Genomic DNA, 18615 nt, shown 5'->3' on the forward strand with positions numbered 1-18615 from the left:
ATTGTCAAAGAGGACTCTCTCCTCTAGAACAATTCATCATTTTAAATTTTTCCGCTATCATCTACTAATTTTTATATTTTTTCGAATGTGCATCATCTTCAATGTTGAAATACCTATTTGTATTATTTTGCACATATTGTAATCAATATTGTGTCACCTATAAAAAAAATTATATTGGCATAATTTTGACTACAAATTCTATCCAGTGGTATATATTTTTTGAAACCCTAATTCTAATGATGAAATTGGTTTTTGAAGTGTTAGGTTCTTCAGAATTGCAAAAAACATGAAAGAAAGTGCCACATCGGATGACACATAGAAAGTTTTGGCTAGATCCAATCTAGCTAGACCAAATCTAGCTACACCAGATCCGACCGGATCTGTACAATCCAAAAGTGGTTCACACAAGGTCACATGCATGAGCTTAAAATATTTATCTACTTTAAACAATAAAATAGGTTTTTTATTTTAAAGGTAAAGTTTTGTTTTTTAAATTGTTATATTTAATTCAATAAAATTAGTATTTTAATTTTAAAGGTAAAATTTTATTTTTAAATTGTTATATTTAATTCCATAAAATAGGTTTTTTATTTATTTTAAAGGTAAAATTTTATTATTTAAATTGTTATGTTTAATTCATATTTGCATTTGTAGTACTAAAAAAGTTAAGTTCTACATGAAATTTTATTGAAGAAATATTTATAAATTAGATTTTTAAAGTTGTTTTTGTATTTAAATTGATTAATTAAATTTATTGTTTATTTAAAATTAATTAATTAATTTGATTTAAATAAATTATTAGAATGAATTTAGATGTTTTAAAATATTATGAAAACTATTAAAATTATTAAATAGTTAAATTATTTAATATATTTAATAAATTGTTTAATCTAAATTTAGCAATGCTTTAATGCAACTACTTGTCTTAAGATTTTGTAGTGTTACAAACGCTCAATTATAATAAGCTTCTAAAGTTGAAAGATTTTTCTAAATTGTCTATGATCTACTAGTATTTATGTAATTGAATTTATAAGTCTTTTGTATGCAGGTGATATCAAGCTCTCTATTTAGGTTTTTGTGCAATGGGGAATAAAGTGAAAAGAGAAAAAAGATATGATCGAGTCAGAGATGACCAGAAGAAAGAATGGACAAAATGTAATATAGAGCCACCAATTGAAGATCTGTTGATTGAAGTTGAAGAAGATCACGTTGAAGTTCTAGGAAGTAGTAGGACATTTGGAAAATATGCTTTATGGTTGGAAAATTTGGTGGGGATGGATGAAGACTCTCTTTTTAGAGAAATTGAATCATCTGAAAACATGATGCTTGAAAGTTCAATTAAGCTACATCTAAAAAATATGTGGGAGGAATTTTTTGAAAATAAATCTCTAATTGGTAAAGCACAATTATTTGTTAGATTATTTAGGAAAAGAGAAATGAGTCCTGTCCTAGAATTGTTAGGTGTGAACAATAAGAAAAACTCATAAGATAATGTGAACGCAACAATAGTTTAAAATTTGAGAGATGCATTAAATGTTGCATAGAAAGCATTGATGACTATGACTGCAAAAAAAGGACTTGTAATAAAAAAATCAAGTTCAAGCAATTTTTGAAATGCTCAATCTCTATAGAAGAATTGTTCAAAGAAACAAAAAAGTAGAAATTCGCTTGATGAGAACATTGAAAAGAATTGGGTTAATATTTGTCAACTTCCTCAAAATGATAGGATTTTTGAAGATGTTAGAAGACAAGATGTTGAATATTGGACCGACCAATCACATGTTTCTTCAAAAAGAAGAGACACTATGTAGATTAAAGATGAAGAGACAGGTATGAAAATAACACATCCACAACACTTTGTAGACACAACATAAAGTGAATTATTTGAAGATTTCAAAACAAAATTTTCAAATGTGAAAATTTTCCAAAGAATGTTTGAGAGGTTGCGCCCATGTTTCATACGCATAAATAAGGTACGTGAAACTTGTTGTCTAAATCATGTTGAGTTTCATCTTTATTTGTAATCTTTTAGAAAAGCTATGGCAAAACCTAAGCTAGATGTGATAACTCCTAGAAGCACACCACACTTTGTTATGTGATAATGCTGAAGAGTCATTTGAATTCAATGTAAAATGCATAAAAAATGCATGTACAAATTGTGGAGAGTTGCAAAAATTTCCATATGAAATGGACAGTATTGATTTTTCAACACCAATTGTGTGGAATAGATTTGAGTATGAGATATATTGAACAAAGAATAAATAATAATAATAAAGCTTTGAAGGAGAGCAATTTTCCATATGGTGAGTTTATGGATAAATTCAGAACTATGATTTATCCACATATCCAACATTTTCATGGTAAAAGATGGCAAGTGAAACAATTTTGAGATTCAATTTTTTTTTTTTAGTAGGATGTATTCTATCAATTGTAGACTGCTATGAAAACTATACTTTTCCCCTCAATCTAAAATTCAAGCTAAATATTATCACTCAGATCAAGTTACAATTTTTGTACAAGTTTCCTATAGACATGCACAATTTGAGGTGGATGAGATAGAAAGTATCGATCTAGGTGAATGCATTATCATCAAGGAGGTCTATTTTTATCTTAGTGATGATAGGGTTCATGATATGAGCTATGTGGCTCATTTTTTTGAATGTTCCTTGATGATCTCATGAATTGTGGGATAAATGCTTCAGAACATTGGATTTGGTCTAATGGTTGTGATGGTACATGTATTTGAAAGTTAAACTTTAAAATTTCATGCACATATTTAATTAACTAAATAATTAATTATATATAGATTTGATTATTCATAAATAATTTTAATTTTTTCCTTAGGGCAATTTAAGTCTATAAAAGCATTTAATTGGCTTGCAACACAACATGTGAGACAAAATGTTAATTTTCTTTGGAACTTCTTTGAAAGTGGTCATGGAAAAGGAGAGTATGATGGAGTAGGAACATGTGTAAAGTGTGCACTTTTCCAACATGAACTTTATGGTATAATATTGTTTTTTACTAATCAAATTTGATGTATATGACCATCTGCCAGATAATTCTTTTATATTTTGTTAAAATTAATACACTTTTCTTTCTAATATAGGTGCAAAGATAGGCCAAAGAAAATAAAGTTGTTGAATGGTGTAAAGCTCATTTTCTCCTTGTGATACAACATATAATAAACATTTTCTTGGGGAAGTGAAAGGTAAGCTTTCCATTTTTCTTTGACATGATTACTTTAATATTTTGATTATTGACATAGATACTTGCCAATTTAATGTGTTACAAATATTGATTGATCAAATCCTTACAATTGTCAACCCATTGTTGGAATTAGAAATTTGTATCAACTGATGACTACTGGAAAATATAAACCTCTAGTAATTCAAGTAAGAGAAAATTCATGTTTTTATGATTTCTGCATTCAAAACAATGCAATAGGTCAATGTGAGAATATTGTGAATGACTATGTCCCTAAATGGACATGGAAAAACATAATCAAAAGTACCACTTATGAAGAAGATGAAAATTGTTAGAATTCTTTAGAATAACTGAGAGGGGGGTGAATCAATTATCCAAGGTCCAATGATGTCCAATACAACTTTTTCTTCTAATCTTTGATGACATATAACTGAAATTATCATGCATGCAATTAAACATTAAACAACCATGAAAGATAAAATGCATCACCATATAACACTAAGGGTTTTGATGACCCAGAAACCCTCCAGGAATAAGACGGTAAAATTGGGGTGAGGATGACACCCACAAAATAACTGCGCAATTGATTTCAACCACTTCTGATGGTCTGCCCTGTTAAAGGGCTCCCCTATTAAAGGCTACATCACATTGTTAAATGTGACCTTATTAGGGATTTCTACACCCTGTTAGGAGTGTGCCCTATTAGAGGACTTAAGAACATTCAACTTAGAATGCCACCCTGTTAAAGAATTTACATAGAGCTATTAGGCCCACCCAAGTCCATGGGATTTATAGTCACCTTCTCAAAAGAATCTTTCATCCCTCTCTAAGGATCTCCTATCCTCCTCCTAAGGATCTCTTTATCCTTCTCCTTAGGATCTCTTTATCCTTCTCTTGGGGATCTCTTTATCCTTTTCCTGAGGCTTATCCACCTAGCTATTAAGCTAACCTAGCAATGTAGGATTTCAATATCTAATACAATGGTAAGAGAGTATTAGAAGGGTTTTGACCTAATAAAGATTGCAACCCTAACTATGCAGATTTTAGATCGCTCTTCAGTTCTTTTCTTTGCTTGGCTTTTCTCCCTTGCAGTGCTGACAGCTTGTTCACCCTTCAAGATCTGTCTCCTTGAGTTCTTCCACTCGTTATGCCAATGCACTCCATGATCACTTGATCAACTTAGAGTCTTGATGCTCTGTACTTACACCCCTTGGCTTCTTTGCACGACCATACTTATGACCAACTCCCTCTCATACATGCACACTTGATCTCTAACCTTTAACTCCTTATAAAGAAGTTGTGTTCTTCATTTCCTGCTCAAATCTTGATTTGATCTTGAGAAAACGGTATTGTTTTCCCTCCAGATTGCTTCTTCTAGAAACTTCATGATAAATCCATTAGCATTCACCTTGAATTGGTTTGCATGGTTTACCTAAAATTTTGTGACATCTACTCATCATCCTTATCATCCAAGTAATTCACAAAATTTGATGTAACAAACTTATCGCTACTGATCTTGCAAATCTTTGACTTAACAAATAATGCAGTAACTCGACATCATTGGTTTATTGATGCTCAACTCCTTCTATGTTACTTGGCACCTAAATATCACTCGGCTCCTGTATCATGCTCAACACTCGAAGTCACTCGACACTTGATCTTCACTACCTAAAGGATGCTCGACACCTGAAGATCACTCAACACACACTAAAGTTGAACTTGCTCGGCTTCAACTAAGAATCTATTAGGCTCTAACTAGCTGGCTTGGCTCTCTCCAATGAACTTAGTTAGGCTTTACAAATGACTTAGTTAAACCTTACATCTTTGATGTGTCTTAGTGTGTCCAACCTCTTAGAGTATGTCATCAATACACTATTTCATCAATGGCTTAGCTGATCCTTATACTTCATTACAACATCATAACTTCAACCTTTCTCTAGGTGCTCTAGTTACATCTTATTGATTGCCTCCTCCTTGTCAATCAACCAATTGATAGTACTTGGATCACTTAAGCAATTGTCATTCCTACAAGTGGCAAGTTTTACATCAATGACAAAAAAATGATTGAAAACATTCTTTACCAGTTCCATTATTCTTCATTCATGATCTTTTCAATCATTTCCAACAAAAATGGCATAAACATTCATAATCCCATGTATTCAACTGATTATGAATGTGTTTCTAATTTAGTTGTTCTTGGTGAGTTTATACAAACATGTTTCATTTTTATATCTATTTCTCTTCATATTTATTTATTTATAGTTTCCATTATTTTTGTACATTTGTAGGTGACATCTTTGCTATGTATGTGGATCCTCAAAATGTGGAAGGTGTGGATTATTATTTACTTATATGCATAAAAGTGAAAATCAAGTTGATTGAATTGTGTACAGATGATGATAACTAGTCATATCCAACTGGTTTAGTTTTTATAAAAGGTATAGATTATCCTCTTTTGCGATATATAGAACTAATTAGAGAGTGAGTGATTAATTGTAAATAATTATTTCTTTTCTATATTATTAATAATACTAAGTGAAAAAAAAATATTATTTTGTAGGCACCTATTATCAGCAAATGAAAATTGACCACAATGGTGTTCAATTTATTGAATACATGCTTGGCCAAAAAGTTTTTCATTACAACCACTTGGTTCTAGCCACAAAGATTCAATTTGACATTATGCAAAAAAAATACATAGCAAACCAAAGTGGAGGTTAGATATTGAGAAGCATGAAAAGTCGTTGGAGATTATTAAAGATAAACAAGATCTTCACCATATGTATCAACAACTTCTTGATTGATAGATAGGTTTAATGATTCATAGAAATATTTCAAATTTATATATACATAAATTATTTTTCAATAGTTATACATGTTTTTGTTTTTTCAATACATATGCACTTTTACAAAATAGCTATAAAATGATGTAAGATGTATTTTCATTAATTTATAGAACATGAAAATTTATTATACATTAACAATTATCTAAAAAATAATGTATTTATTTCTATTTACATTAACATTTTCTATACACTTTTACAACACATCTAGAAAATTATGCAACACATATTTTCATTCATTTATATAACATGCAAATTTCTTACACATTAATAATTATCTAAATAAAAATGTAGGAGATATTTCAAAAACAAGTTTTCACATTTACATAAAAGATATTCAATAAATGTAAATATCAAATATATCAACTACATATTAACATGGTTACATAGCTCATGAAAAAGTCATATATCTCAACTATAAATGTAAATGGTCACATAATTGATAAAAAATCAAATATGTCAATTATAAATGTAAATGGTCACATAACTCATCAAAATATCATATATATCTACTATAAATCAAAATGGTCAGGTAACTCATGCTAATATGAAATATGTCAAATATGAGCATGCTATAAATGTAAAATGTCCCATAACTATAAATCTAAATGATATCATCATAGATCAATATCAAACATCATGTATCATTACATATATGAATATCAAACATGATCATGTCAAGCTTCATGATGTAATCGACTAAAACAAGATCCCAAACCTTATGTCCAATATAAGAAAAAATTCAATAAATAATAACATAAGTACAATTAAATTTACTTGCAACTCAAGCTGACTAAGGTCAATAGCTATCTCTCCATCTCCAACCTCACAAGATGCAGATGCAATCTGTATGCAATAGAAGAAACAAATATGTCACAAGTTATACTTTACTAAAGTTTTAAATATAAGATCTATAGGTCCAATTAAATAGACATATTTGTAAAGCATTACCTATGTCTCCTACTGCACATGATGCATAGGTGTCTACTCAAGTCTGTATCACTAAAGGTCATATCTCTAATGTCAAGTATAGGATCCATGAGCACATCTGTGAATAATGAACGTCATGGTGGGTAAGAACCTGCCTCAACAGGGGGGTTGTATCCTTCTCAACTATGGTTTGTGGTGGAGCTATAGCTACAACATGTATGTACTCCTATCCTGGACTACCCTATGCCTCTGATGTACCTTTGATGATACCACTAACATATGATGGCACCACACTAATTGGCTATCCAGTCAACAATTGAATAACTCGATAGGTTGAAAGTAGATCAGTAGAAAAACATGTAATGATAGCCCTCATGTGGTCTACTAAATACTCCATGGAGATGTCTACTGGAGATGACCACTTTATCTCTAGATGCAACTAACTCCAAATGTGTTGGAATCACCAAAACATTTGGACCAATCAATACTCATTTATTAATGAGCGCATGAACATCTGGGTGTCTGAATTTATTTGAGAACCTACCCTAACCCTATCTAGCATGCCCAAGGATATTAGTGTAACCAACCTGTCAATGTAGATGAAATTATGCAAACAATTATTTGCACAAATATAAGGGGAACTCATCCTTTTGGGGCCACATGTGATGTGCAACCAACCAACAAGGATATATGAAAGGTGCCACTAATGGATTAGTAAACCTCATAACATAGTACCTTGGAACATGCTCTTTAGACTCTCCACTAATACCATCTCATCTGTCTCACTCCAACAGAAACCACCACTGACACTATAGGATAGAGTGTTATAAAATGCATCCAAAATAACACTATCATAAGGGTTAAAACCCATGACAATGCACATCATGCTAATAAGCTAATCTCTAATCACTTTCACCTTATCTCTATGTTGTAGGGTAGGTGAAACCTGTAGACTCTAATCAATAGTATCATGTGCACTTTGTAGGTGTTGAATAGTATCACTAAATAATGTCTCCCTATCCTAGGTACTAGTAGTCAATCTACAAGATGAACCACTATAGGGATGACCATGTATAGTGGCTTCTCTAGAAACCCTACCCCCTGATGCCATAATGATGAAAGATATAAACAAACAAAACTAGAGAGGTGATAATAGAAATCTGCACATGCATACATATACACATATTATTATATAAACTAATTGAATCAAAAAATACTAAATGAATCTTTCCAAACAAACCTATTGTACAACATTTAAAGAAATGTTAACTAAATTATAATTTTTTTTCTAGTAATAGGTACAAATCAAATTTAGATAGCAAGTTTAGGGATTATGCAGCTATAGAGTAGTTTAGGGTTTAGAGAAATGGGGTTTATAAGTTAGAGAGAAATTTAGGATTTAAAGAGATAGGGTTTAGGATTTAGAGAGTGGTTTATGGTTTAGAGAGATGGAATTTATGAGTTACAGAGTAGTTTAGGGTTTAGAGACATGGGGTCTAGGAGTTAGAGAGAGACAAAGGGTTAAAAGTTTGAGATCTAGAAAGAGAGAGATGAGGTTAGGGTTAACCACAATAAGTTATGTAAATTATAGAGAGAGAAGTTTAGGGGTTATGGGGTTAGAGAGTGGTTTAGGGTTTAGAGAGACAGGGTTTAGGAGTTAGATAGTGGTTTAGGGTTTAAAGAGATGGGTTTTAGGAGTTAGAGAATAGTTTAGGGTTTAGAAAGATGGGATTTACAAGTTACAGAGTGATTTAGGGTTTAGAGAGATGAGGTCTAGGAGTTAGAGAGAGACAAAGGGTTAAAAGTTTGAGATCTAGAAAGAGACAAATAAGGCTAGGGTTGGGAGAGATAAGTTATGTAAATTCTAGAGAGAGAAATTTAGGGATTATGGGGTTAGAGAGCAATTTAGGGTTATAGAGATGGGGTTTAGGAGTTAGAGAGCAGTTTGGGTTTTAAAGAGATGGGATTTAGGAGTTAGAGAGAGATTTAGGGTTTAGAGAGATGGGGTTTAAGAGTTATAGAGTAGTTTACAACTTAGAGAGATGGGGTCTACAAGTTAGAGAGGGACAAAGGGTTAAAAATCTAAGATCTAGAAAGAGAGAGATGAGGCTAGGGTTGGGAGAGATAATTTATGTAAATTCTAGAGAGAGAGAAGTTTAGGGATTATGGGGTTAGAAAACATTTTAGGGTTTAGAGAGATGGGGTTTAGGACTTAGAGAGTGATTTAGTGTTTAAAGAGATGGGGTTTAGGAGTTAGAGAGTAGTTTAGGGTTTAGAGAGATGGGGTTTAGGACTTAGAGAGTGATTTAGGGTTTAAAGAGATGGGGTTTAGGAGTTAGAGAGTGGTTTAGGGTTTAGAGAGATGGGGTTTACAAGTTACAAAGTGGTTTAGGGTTTCAAGAGATGACATCAAGGAGTTAGAGACAAAGGGTTAAAAGTTTGAGATCTAGAAAGAGAGAGATGAGGTTAGTGTTGGGAGAGATGAAGTTATGTAAGTTCTAGAGAGATAGAGGAGTTTAGGGATTATGGGGTTAGAGAGTGGTTTAAGGTTTAGAGAGATGGGGATTAGGACTTAGAGAGAGACAAAGGGTTACAAGTTTGAGATCTAGAGAGAGAGAATTTAACATTTAGGGTTTAGGTCAACATATTTGAATTAAAGGTTAAATATAGGAGTTAGAGTCTAATTTGGTTCAATATGAGAGTTTTAGTTTGAGTTTGATTAGGTTTAATGTTGTGGTTTAATTACATTCAATGTTAGGTTCTGCACCTACCAATAATTTATAAGGTTCAATGATAAGGTTTCAATTAGATTTTATTTGTGTTTACAGTAAGAGGTATAGTTTGATTTAGTTCAATCTAATGGTTTTACTTACCAATTTATAGTACTTTCTAAACTTTTACCTTTACAACAATTTCTAATGATTTCTAATAAAAAATAAATAAAAAAATTTAAATTCTCTAATATTATATCTAACTAATATTCTATATTTAATAATTTTTTAAATTATTTTCTAAAGTTTCTAATTATTCTAATATTTTCTAAATTTTCTAATATTGTCTATATAATTTTTGATTATTTTCTATAAATAATGTTTTAAAATTAATCTAATTTCTCTAATAATGTATAAAATTTAGTACATTTCAATGCTTTTTCTAAACTTTATCTAATATTACAATAGTTAAAATATGAATATATAATAATATATAAAAAAATTGAAATGTTTAAAACAATCTACATTAAAAATACACATAAAAAACCAAATTTTTACCTAAGGAAACATAAAATAAAACTCAAAACATATTAAGAAATTGGGGGAAAATGCTGACATGCTTGATTTGACTGAATGATTCCTATAGCTCTTCCTACTCCGCACTTCCAACAAGCTCTGTGATGCAAATGACTACTAGATTTATCTTTTTGCAGCTTATATAATTTTCAGAGTTTTGACCAGATCCAATCCAGCTAGATCCTTGTGGATGTGTACACACCACTCAGTGCCATGTGTTTTTGGCTAGATTTGGTTCGACCAGATACAATCCTGTTAGATTCAGTCCCCCTAGATTGAGAAAGTTAGCCCCAAAGGTGAAACAGATCCATGCTTTCACCCTTTTAAATACTATTTATATTTCAAAAATTGATGATAATATTTATGTTATCTCAATAATATAATATTGATAAATATTCTTATTCCCTATTAAAACCTATTTTGAAATTGGGGACATGATAGTCCTCCCCTCTCAAAATTTGCTAGTCCTCAAGCAAAGACAATTTATACAAATATTTTCATGTAAAGTCAATATCCATAAAAATGTGATGTAAGAAAACATAATACATATACAGAGTGTACATATTGATACATAAATACACAAAGAACACATGAGATAAACACATGAATGCATGAAGACACAAATCATACACAATGTAGATAGATGATGCATGAAGACACGAAGCATTCAAAATGTAGAAAGATGATGCATGAAGACATATAGAGAAAACATAATTTAAACACATAATATACCCGTTATGCAATTTTCCATGATAAAGCCCTAAAATCTATAACTTTTGGGATGAGAGAAAGTAATTACAATATTTACTTCCTTATTGTACTTGATCGTAAACCCCATAAGCATAAAAAATCATTAGTACATATATTTAAATACATATATAAATCTCAAAGAAAGGTGTGTCATGATAAATTAGGTGCAAGATAATTCCATAATAAGCCCAAGAGTGGGCCTTTGACCCCCTTGGCCTTAATGGTAGGTTCTAGGCATCCATCAAGGTGATCTACAAGTAGATTCCCTATAAGGTTGGAGGAAGGACTACAATAGGGTGCTAGGTTACTAGATACTAGGCCCAAGGGTAGATCCTCTAACTCCCTTGACCCCATGTCATATGGAGTGGTATGCCTAGTAGACCTCATCATTTCCCCTTATTATTATCACCTCTCTCCAATCATTATTTCTAAGATAATGCCTCTGTCTGATGTAACTAAAGCCCATTCCACCATAGACCTTACCTAGTTCCCTTATATGATGTAGCTCATGCCCATTCCACCACATGCCTTACCTAATGCCTTTGTATGATGTAGATCATGCTCATTCCACCACATGCCTTACCTAGTGCCTTTGTATGATGTAGCTGATGCCCATTCCACCACAGGTCTTACCTAATGCCTTTGTATGATGTAGCACAATCCATCCCACTGTAAATCTTACCTTATGTTGTGAAGAAATGATCTAATGCAATAAACCTATGTAGCCTTTTGTACATTTACTATATGTTCCATTTTTTCTTCGCATTTGATCCACTTGGTATCTTTAGTTTAATCATGAAAATAATAATTCAACCTTAATTGAAAATTTCCATGCATTGAATAATATAGTTAAAAGAAATAAATGAAAATTTGTAAAATTCATCTCAATTCTTAATTTAAGTTCATAAACTAGTGCTATCTATTTTAATTCTACTTTTCCTTGTTTCCAAAAATGATCATCTCCCCTACTTTTGGTAATTCATAAACTTTGGAAAGTTTTGTTAAAATTCTCTCTATTCACTAAGAAATGTAATAATTGATACCCATATATGCTAAGTAATATAACTCCATATATTTTCACCATGTGTAATATGATGTTTCTTGAATTGGATAGACAATCAATATATACCAAGATTGTCAACAGGCCCTTGGTCTACTAGTGAAGTTGAATGGCTCACAAAGAGCCCACTAGGGATCAAGTCTTGCTGAGTGCAAGGCCCAAAGACATCATAAGGGATGAGTCCAGGATCATGCCCTAGGTGAATTTGGCAGCGTGGATGCTCCTTAGTCCTTGACTCTTAGTTGAAGAGGTTTTAGGCATGCGTGGGCCCATATCGAGTACCTAAAATGTCTTTGTGGATGACCTCCATCAAAAATAAATAAATATATATACTAAGACTTATGCTTCAATGATAGATCTAATAGAATGGATGAGAGATAAATGTATCTTCCATGCATGATGAATTATCTTATTATTAGTGCATTTTCTCTTATTAGTACTTGTCGGTAGGCTAAGTTATGTTGTGACATATTTTGAATTCGTAATGTTAACATGTTATTAAATGAATTTTGATATATCAATTAGAATTCCTATTTTCATTTATTTTATATAAATATCACATTTTCTAAAAACTAGATGACAAATTTTTAACTTTATAATTGTTCTAAATTATTTTTCTACATTTGTTCAATTAGACTCTTATATGTCGATTTATGAATGTTGAATTTTTTAAAAAATCCTCTCTCCATAACTCTCTCATTGTGCCCTTATACTTAATAATTTACACATTATCATAATTCTAAATATTTAAAACTATTTTAGGCTTATAATTTGTAATAAGTTTTACACAAAACAATAATGCTTTAATAAAACTTTAAAATAATATTCGTTTAATAGCATACACATTTATTTAAATATTAATAAATAAGCTTAATACGAATGATATTACTATTTAGTTTTAATTATAAATAATATATTTTATGTATTTTTATTAATATTACTTATATTAGCTATCATGCCCAAAATACGAGGGCAAAAACACATGTAATTTTTTATATTTTAAAGGTTAATCACACCACCAAGTTTGATATGTTTGTTTTCACAAGTTAAAGTATAGGTACTTTGAGATACAGATACAAGATCCCCTATCAAAACTTTAAGACTACAAGTTAGTTTAAAAACATCATGTAGGAATGGATCGTTAAATTTAAACTTTCATCGTTAAATCAATTAATTAATTTTGACAAACTAAATTCAATTAAATAAAGGACCTAACGCTTTATTATTTTTAATTACCCCTTAAAAATATTACATCCATAGAACAATAGTACCAAGCTTACTAGTAAACATAATTTACAATTAATTTAAATCCTATTAACATTAATCAATAGAATATCTATTAAGAAAAATATCAATTAATAATATAATTAATTGTTCTGAACGACCATTTTCATAATATAAATCTAATTATTTGAAACGTTGAATAAAACAACTCATTAACTAAAATAACGTCTAACATCCAATTAAATAAACTTTATTTAAATTTTATTCAAATAACAATTTTGTTTAAATCTATAACCTATTTTAAAATAAAATATTCCTAATAATAGCATTATAACTAAAATTAAATAAAAAAAAATAAAATTCTTCAACCAAACTACTTAATTTAATTAAACTTCAAACATACTAACTTAACATTATATTAACAAATTTTCACTTTAAATTTTACTTACACATTTAAACAAAATAACATACTGACTAAAACTCACTTAGATTAAAATTAAATTTATAATAACTAAACTTTTCTAACACTAAAATAAAAATACACCAATTAACTAATATTTAAAAACATATAATTTAAAAGACTTAAACATAACAACTATCAAATTTTAAAACTCTATTTAATACTAAAATAAAAAATTATCAAATCCTAACTACAACTTTACTAATCTAATCATAAAACTAACTAAATCTTTACTAATACTAAAAGCTAAATTAACAACTAATTGCATTAACTAACACTTTAAACAAATTCTAATTTTTTACATATACTAACAACAAAACAAACCATACTAATTATAAAGGAATTAAACCTAACAAACATTTTAAACTAACACACTAACTACAAACTATATCTTTAATATACTAACTTCTAAATTAATAAAACTAACTAAAATCTAAAACTACCATTAAAACTTTAATTAAATTTCTTAAAAATAATATAAAACTAACTAATAAAACATCTCCACATACTACCTAACATATCCTCAAACTAATCCTATACTATACAACTAAACCCTTAACATACACATCCTATCACTCATCCCACTAACTCTACGCCTCTTCTCTCACCCCAAGGCCACCCACCTAGGCACAAAGCTCCAATTTGTTTCCCCCCCCACACATCACATGCCTGACAAAAAAACTAAATTCAAATGTAGGAAGCAGATGAGAGATTTGTTTTAGAAAGAACTCATGCATTGACTTTGATTATAACATATTAAAAAAGGTGGAGGGGTAATAAAAGGGACTCCCCACTCCCCAATATCCTTTCATGACAACACACTACCCAACACCAAGGCTACCAGGAAGAATTCACAACCCAAGACATTCCCCCCCAAAGACAATATGCCTATCAAGAATCAAACATAGGGAGGAAAGGTATGTTAGTGTTCTTACTTTACTACCAACCTACTCACTCCCCATTCGCCCATATCACCACTAATAAGTTGGTTTTGGGGCACATGAGATACCCTTTTTTGTTGCAGATTTTTATTGGAGCCTTGTTAACGCCAAGGGAGAAATGAGTGGGTGCAGTTTAAAGACTTAGGATAGGGGGGTAATAAATTTTAAAAGTTTATTATGTAAGGACTTGGGATATTTTAGGATTTCCTTTATGCATTTAGTTATTTGTTTAAAAAACTCTTTTAGTATTAATTAAATTTAGCAATAGATTTTCAAAGGGGATCCTATAAGAATATTCTCTATTTTCAACAATGGATTAATTCATTTCTCCCATACAAAATCCAAAGCATAATTGCTCTTGGGAAAACTTTTTTTGAAGGCCTTTATTTTTCTAAGTATGAAATTTCAATTTATTTATTAGTCAAGGGGGGTATTTTTTAAAAGTTGATTTATATTGTAGATGTTAAATGTAATACTTGAATATCTGAAAAGGAGCACTATGCTACCTACTACTCACGAAATTTATAAAGTGAAATACCAAACATGTCATTGAATTCTCTTTAACATAGTTTGAACTTATAATTGCAAGATTATACTTCATAATTTTATCAAATTAAACTAATTCAAATGCATATGATTACAAAACATAAGAATGCCAAAGTAAGGTGAACATCATCACAACTGATTTATAAGTACATATGCAAAAAAAAGAAATGAACTAGAAATAACATAAGCAATTATATTACTCAAACATTTCTTTTATTGAACCACTTGATTCAAAGGCTCTGCTGAGAAAGAACCAAGAAGAAAACCCAACGTTGTTGTCATTTCCACAATAAGTTAAAATAACATTTTTACACATGATTTCAATCCCGAGGAGAAATATCCCAATAAAACTAAATTTCAATGACAATTCTAAATTTCCTTCTTGGCCCTTAACAAGGGATCCATTTGGAATTCTACAATGCATCACAATGATCAAGGAGGGAATGGAAACTCATCGGGAGACAACCAAACTCAACATGAAGAAAAATTCAAACATTCACTCTCATCTAGGTTTGCACAACAGGTTTGACATTGAACCAGACTAGGGAGAAGGTGGATTTTTCCAACAGGAGATGTTAGACACAACACCATAACACATGCCCTTTCAAGGCTATAAACTCAAGAACTTCCATTCTCCCATATCTTAATTTCCATAACTCATATACATGGTTTATGCTGACGATTAGGGGCCCATAACACCCTACCCTCTCTCCCTCTTCTCGTCCTGAGAAGAGACTCTACACTATTAGAGTCCAACTAAAGACCTTAACCCATACATGGCCACTTTTGTCCTATCCGAGGGTGAGTAATGCCGATACAACCCATACAATCCCTTTGAAATTCAAAGCAAAAGACAAGAGAAAACATTTAAGAAAACCTATTTCAATCCCCCCCAAACATACTCAACACACATATGAACATACAAATGCAAGCACAATAACTTAACATGAAAAAAATATGAACAACATGAGTTGAGGATTCCTACCTTTGAAATTGGGTTATGGAAAATGAACAAATCTGAAATGAGCATTCCCTTCCTTCTCCTTCTCCTTCAATCCTAAATTCCACTCTAAAACTAGAGGTTGGGTGAACACTCAAACCCTCTCAAAATTGCTTGTAAATAAGATCCTAAACTCAACCACTCTAAAAAGCAATAACTTCCCCACTTGCCTAAATTTTTGGAAGCTTCTAACTCAACTAGACCTAAGGCTAACCTCAAGGTGGAGTTAAAGTTATCCAACTCATGATGAAAATAATGAATTTTTGCAATAAAGCAAAAATGGGGTTTTTGAGTGACCATAAAAGTCAACAAAAGGGGCTAGGAGGGGTGGAAAATGCCCCCAACCCATACCCATACCCTTGAGTCCTTAGATTTCATGATTTAAGCCTTTAGGATTAATTAGGGACCTAGCAAAAGCTAGGAAATTTTAGGACTTCCTAACAACCTTCAAAAATGCAGATTACTCACTAATCCTAATTAGGGTAATTAACCTCGATTACTAATTGATTAGCAAAAAAGTCACTAAACTAGTCTAACTTAGATCTTTGGGTTACTTGATTAACCCTAACCATCATGCTGGAATGCATATACAATTCATGAATGTCAAGTGACACTAAAAAATAACTGTTACAAAACATTAACATTTGTTGATTACAGAATGATACATTCATTCATCTCATGATACAAATAAAATATGAACAACGGGGTTTAGGTCTTTTGTTAGACTCAACCCCCAGTTTCCACAATTGGTACATAGGATTTAGTTCCAATTCTCCGTTAGATTTCTTGGCTAAAATATCCTGCACACTCATTGCACACATAAATAGCTCAAAAAAATCACATACATATATTCAAAACCTATTAGGATAGTTACATGAATCAAAACATGATTCATTCATATAATTAACTGTTTAAATTCATTTCTACTCACATTTAATCATCAGTAATCACATAATCAATACAATGTAACTTTATTCATTAATTTAGATTAAAATACTAGAATAATCATTGTTAGGCATGCATATAATTCAATATCATAAACCTCGTCAATGGGGCATACTAAACTATCTAACATCAATAAACCTAATCATCAAGGTACCAAAATCAACACCCTCATCATTAGGTGAAAATGCCTTGTATCATCGTTAGTGAAATTTTAATGTTTAAATAGTTGAGACAATGTAGTAGTTCTTGAATCACTGAGTATTAAAACATGGATGCATCAACTGCTCTCAATTTCATTAGGACATTCACAACATAAAACATTACTTCATACCTGTTTCAATCTTCCATAATAGTTTTAATAGAGGATTCATATTTGATAAGTACATACAAGGAGGGACCTTACATTAGCATAATAATATCATAATAGAACATCATTATATTATGAAATATTGTTATTATAATTGTTGAGCAAAAATTCTCTGTAGTTTAAATGTTTTAGGGGTTATTGATTTCTCATTAATTTAAATAAGTTATGAAGGGAATAAGATTTATTTAATGATTAACACATGATGAAATTATGAAAGTCATTTAATTATTAGAAATATTTTCAATTTTTTTTAATAATGTATTTCTTTGGAAAGATGTTATATAATTATTTACATAGAAATAGTTTTACTATAAATTGAAAATAACACTATAATTTAATTATTACAATATTTATCAATATAGACATAAAAATTTCCAACGAATACAAAGTAAAATTATAATTATTACATTGAGACAATTATTATATAAAAATTTTCATTAGCTTGAATGAAAAAATTAAAGACGAGATTAAACACCAAAGTCAAGTGTTGACAAGAAAATACTTTTGATTTGAAGACATGAATGAGCAAGGTGAAAAAAAATCTAAACATCCAAGAATACATCTATCAACACAAAGTAAAAATTTAATAATTACATTGAGACAATTATAATATAAATTTGTTCATTACATTACATTTGATGGGTTCAAATCATATAACTATGTTTAATTAAATAACTAGAGGCAAGTACTTAGCCACTCAGTAACACTTGTTTACTCTTATTATTCTTACTTGTCCTTTCCTCTTTCCCCTTTAATAAATATTTTTAATGACCTATTTATTTTCTTTATAAGTTTATATTTCCTAAACATCCTTTTCTTTTATTACATATAATAATCTTAGTAATTCATGTGCTTTCTTGAGTGGATTATTTATTCATACTTCTACCTTCCTCTACAACTCTTTCCACCTTCTTAATCTATTTATATCAACCTGTTTATAGAGGTACAATCATATTCAAAATGGTAGTATTTCATTATGAAAGAATTATAATATATGATATAATATGTGTAATGTAATCAATATTTAGTTATGCTGTTCAAGAATGATGAAATCT

Source organism: Cupressus sempervirens, chromosome 8 (genome assembly GCF_028749045.1).
Source record: "Cupressus sempervirens isolate cs-2001-9-10 chromosome 8, ASM2874904v1, whole genome shotgun sequence".
NCBI classification, from domain to species: Eukaryota; Viridiplantae; Streptophyta; class Pinopsida; order Cupressales; family Cupressaceae; genus Cupressus; species Cupressus sempervirens.